This window comes from Bubalus bubalis, chromosome 23 (assembly GCF_019923935.1).
Source record: "Bubalus bubalis isolate 160015118507 breed Murrah chromosome 23, NDDB_SH_1, whole genome shotgun sequence".
Taxonomy (NCBI): domain Eukaryota; kingdom Metazoa; phylum Chordata; class Mammalia; order Artiodactyla; family Bovidae; genus Bubalus; species Bubalus bubalis.
The window spans coordinates 15,361,716-15,366,782 of record NC_059179.1 but is presented as its reverse complement, the minus strand read 5'-3'; the positions used below and the strand labels follow the sequence as shown (position 1 = coordinate 15,366,782).

General features: G+C 38.8%; 1 non-coding gene across 1 annotated transcript; it reads right to left on the bottom strand.

The window, feature by feature from the left end:
• Window positions 1–4,246: 4,246 nt before the first annotated feature.
• On the bottom strand, window positions 4,247–4,352 carry LOC112581675. Its single transcript, XR_003106296.3, has one exon. It is a non-coding gene; the product is annotated as a U6 spliceosomal RNA (small nuclear RNA).
• Between the last annotated feature and the right edge of the window lie 715 nt (window positions 4,353–5,067).

The window sequence follows — 5,067 nt, the reverse complement described above, 5'->3', positions numbered from 1 at the left end:
TCTCTGGAGATATATTTGAATTTTTCAGAACCAAACAACAAAAGTGCATACAAAACCATGGTAGAGCACCCTTCCTACTGGCTTTAAAAAAAAGGATGTTAGGACATGAAACAAGCCTAATTCTATGTTTCAGGCAAGGTGAATATAATTGGGCCAGAAGGCAGTGAGTCTGAGAGGTGTTGCCCAGAGAGGGACTTGTTTATTAGAATGTAAAGTTGAAAATATGATTATTCTTCTTCCTTCTGCTTCTACTTTATGCCTGAATTATTCCCCAAATACTTATTAGTAGTTATTTTTTTCTTAAAAGAGACACTCCTTCATTCTTTCAAGGAGACTATTGACTGCTTTTTTTGTTTGTTTTGCTTTATGATTCTAAAATTAAGAGAAAAAGCATGTAACTCAACTGCTCATGTTGGAGACTTAAACTTCATGATGTTGGATTTCAGACTTGCTGGTTTTGTCTTATCCCTTTTGAAAGGCTCAGTTTTACTTGGCTTTATGCTCTCATTCTGGAAGAACTAAGAGCTTTACATTGCTGCCTGTGACTTGTGGCCTGTATTATACTCATTTGTTTCAGTAGAAATGATGACCCAAAAAGGTTGGAATTTGACCCCAGAAAACGAGAAGGGAATGACAGAACCGTTTTGGGTTTTTTTAATTAATTAATTTTTATTGGAGTATAGCTGCTTTACACTGTTGTGTTAGTTTCTACTATACAGCAAAATGAATCAGCCATACATACACATATTATCCCCTCCATTTGGGGCTTCCTTCCCATTCAAGTCATCACAATACCTTGAATAGAGTTCCTTGTACTATACACTAGGTTCTTATTAGGCATCTATTTCATGTGTGTGTGTTAGTCGCTCAGTCATGTCCGACTCTTTGTGACCCCACTGACTGTAGACCACCACGCTCCTCATCCATGGCATTCTCCAGGCAAGAATACTGGAGTGGGTTGCCATGCATTTCTCCAGGGGATCTTCCCAACCCAGGGATTGAACCAGGATCTCCTGCATAGCCCGCAGATTCTTTACCATTTGAGCTACCCAGGAAGCCCTATAGATACTATCATTTTATACATAGTATCAATAGTGTATATATGTCAATCCCCATCTCCTAATTCTTCCCACCCCTACTTGACCTACTTGAGCCCAACTTGAGCCACTAGGACTCAAAACTCGGAAAGAAGGCAAAGAGAGGGCAGTCTGTCTTCTCAGTGTCAGAATGAAACACTCTACCAGGACTACCAAGAATTATTGAATGATCTAGGCTGAAGAGTGGACCTTTGCTTGAGTTTCTGTTTACAATTGGCCAAAGGCCACTTTCAACCCACTCCAGTGTTCTTGCCTGGAGAATCCCAAGGACGGGGGAGCCTGGCGGGCTGCCGTCTATGGAGTCGCACAGAGCCGGACACAACTGAAGTGACTTAGCATAGCATAGCAAAGGCCACTTTGAAGTTACATCAGAACCTATAAACTTGTACCCAGTAGAGATATAAATGAATTCTGAAAGGTAGAAAGAATAGTCCTCAAGTTATGGTTCTATTGCTTGTAGAGCAAGCAATTTTGTGTCTAATCCAACCATCATATGTCAACAGTCTTTCCTCAATGCTATGTAATTGCAATTCCTCTAATTCTCTTTGGAATCAGTTTTACTACCCTTCACTAATGAATTTAATAAATCTCTAACATGTGTTCATTCTATGTTTAAGAGTCATATTTTTTACTTATAGCAGAGTATACTGTGACAAGTCCAAAGAATTCTAGTATTTCTAGAATATAAAGATCATACTTTAAGGTATATAAGGCCTTCTTGGATTGTAATTTGCTTTTTTATTTATAGGTTTTATCTGTTTCCATATTAGCAGTTTTAAAGCACAAAGGTTCAAGAAGCATATTAATCTGTTGGTTACAGAGGAATTTGATTCCCTCGATGGGCAGAACAAACCTGAAGCCAAATGTCAGGTTGGTTTTCACCTTTTATTTACTCCTTCTCACCTTCCCACCTTGTCATAACTGACTGACAGAGCCCTTTAATCTGAATTTATTATTCTAGCTCTTTGTTTCAGATGGTAGGAAGTGTCTGATAGATTACAAAGTATGAATGATAGCAAGAGATTCTTCTAAGACCAATTGTTTTGAAATAGGTGATAGAGCTTTAACCTAGTGGATTTTGGGCTGTAGTTCTTAGGCTTATCATGGACTTCTCTAAACTCTCCCTCTCCCTGCTTCTTCTCCCCATAAACACCCTTCAGCCAGAACAACTCCATTTATATGCTGAGATTCAGGTAAGGTTTCATTTGAATGATCAATTTCTTAGGAGATGTATTTAATCCAAAGAAATGAAGTATTAATAATGGTGGAGGCAATCATGGTGTTGTGGAAAGAGTCCTGAAGCCAGGACACATGATAAGTCTTTGCTTTGTCCTTTACACCTGTGTAATCTTGTACAGATGATTTCACAGAGTCTTGAGGTCCATATTTATAAACCTACCTTGCAAGAGAATTGTGTGATAAGAGAGATCACATAAAGTGATGTGTGATTGGGAAAGGTTGCTATGAACAGCTTTTCAAGCATTGCCAACATGCAATAGAAATGTTTGGGGATCACAGGAGGAGCCCCTAGAACTCCTCAACTCATGCTAATTATAATAAGTGGCCACTTAGTCATATGGTTATTGATTTTAACTTTAGTGTATGAGCACTTTCTTCTTCATTACCTTAAATTTCTTTTGCACCCATCTGATTCTCCAATTTCTAATTGAAATTTGGAAGTTTCGCGAAAACTCGACAGGAGCAGTTTTTATGAAATGTTTACTCCAGTGGAGCAGATTGTGCTGCTCATCCAAGTCAGTTCTCAAACAAATTTAACTCTCAGCGCTGTAGCCTTCATACAGAAAGACAGGGAAAGCAAAAATGGAGCTGTGATGAATGGTGCCAACTGGACAGCCTTGTGCTTCTGACTCATTTCAGAACCATTATCATGTCAATAGAAGCATCCCCTTTATCCCCATATTTTTTATAAGGGAATGCTATTAGTAGAGCAAGGTCCAGAGAGAAGCAGCCCGTTAACACTGCGATCAGGCTTAAAGACAAAAAAAGCAGAGATGGACATCCAGAGATGCCTTGGTCACTGGATGAAAGGGAAAAAGTACCATTGGAAAGATGGAGAGGAAAAGTCTATGTACCTAAAGTAGGACTGATATCACACAGTAATAAATAGCTGTTACTTGCTAAACATTACTGTGTTCCTGACACTGTGCTTATAAATAAATTATCTTGTTTGATCCTCACAATTGCCCTGTTAGTCAGGGTAGGCTAACTGCCACAACAAATAATCTCCAAATCTCAGTGACTTAATAAGGTAAAGACAAATTGATTACTCTTGTCCCCATCCTCCCCAGGACCTTGGAGTCCTTTTTTTTTTTTTTTTTTTTCCTCATTAACCTTTTATTTTTAACTTAGTTTTACAGAAACAGAAAAGAAGCAAGTCATTAAACAAATACCATAGCTGTCAATCTTAAATTTTAAATGAGGCTCTTGTTAAACAAAGCAGTAACACTACATCCTATAATTGCATCTTTACTTGTATATACAAGAACTGTGTGCAAAGTGCTTTTCAAACTATAAAAGAAGACTTCGAAATAGAATACAAATGATTATCCCTAGGATTTAGTTATCTCCAACTGCTTGTAATGAATCACAACTGCTTACATTCTTACTTTGCATCTTGTTTACTTATATACTAAGAGAGGACAAAAGGAGAAGGGGGCAGCAGAGGATGAGATGGTCAGATAGCATTGCTGACTCGATGGACCTGAATTTGAACAAACGCCAAGAGATAGTGAAGGACAAAGAAGCCTGGTGTGCTGCAGTCCACGCACGGAGTCACGAAAAGTCGGACATAACCTAGCAACTAAGCAACAACGACATACTAAGAGAAAAACCACCGTTTTCTGAAACCAGATTGATAGCTAATTTTTGAAAATAATTCCCAATCCACAGGTCTAAATTGTATTTGTACATATAATTCAGTTACAGGCTTCATTTTTTCCCCCTAAATAAATAGTGGACAGCTTTTAAAAAGCAAATATTAGCAGATCTCTTTAGACAGACACATTTCAATCAAGATGGGGTGTTTATTTTTTTTATTTTTTTATTTTTTAAGATGGGGTGTTTAAAAATCAGTTTATATATAAGAAAAAAAGGAAAGAACAGTCTTCAAGAAAGCAAATTGTGTTCTTTAAAATATGGAATGTTTCCCGGATTTGCATACCACCGTTGTACAGGGCCACGCTAATCTTCTCTGTATCATTCCAGTGTTAGTATATGTGCTGCCAAAGTGAGCACGTGGAGTTCTGTATCCTCCAGCAGGTGAAGAGAGAGGGAGAGAGTGCACAGTGGAGGAGCCCATGGGAAGGTTCTTACAGTCAAGGCCTGGATGTAGAATGTATCACTTCTGCCCGCATTCCATCCACCAAAACTCAGTCAGATGGCCCTACCTAACTGCAAGGGAGGCTGGGAAATGTCCACTAGGCATCCAACCAAGAAGGAAAGGAAACAAGCCTTAGTGAACACTAGCCTCTTCTGTAACAATTCATTGCTCCCATTTTACAGATGAAACTGAGTTTTGGACAAGTGAAATAACTTGCCTAATAGCACATAGCAAGTGAGTGGTAGAACCTGGATAAGTTCTTGGTATGATACATTCTTGGTAGATCCCAAGAACATGACTGCTGCTCTGCAAGACCACAGAAGTGGTGGTGATAAATTCTGATCTCTTGCCCCAAGTCTAAAATGTGGTACAAATGGCATCTTTCCAGGGTATCTTTATATCCCAAAGAAAGAATGGCTACTTTTAAAAATGTTGACCCCTCTGTATTTCCCTATGTTCATCAACTTTAGACCCACCCAAAATGGCCTTGCCTTTCTATGACATCCCAGCTCCCTGCTCCTGAATAAATTCCATGGAAATTTCTTAGTTGAATGAAGTTTGCTTCCTGAAATGTCCAGCTGAATGATGGTTGCTTGAGGCCAAGATTACCCAGTACCTCACTGAGGAGAA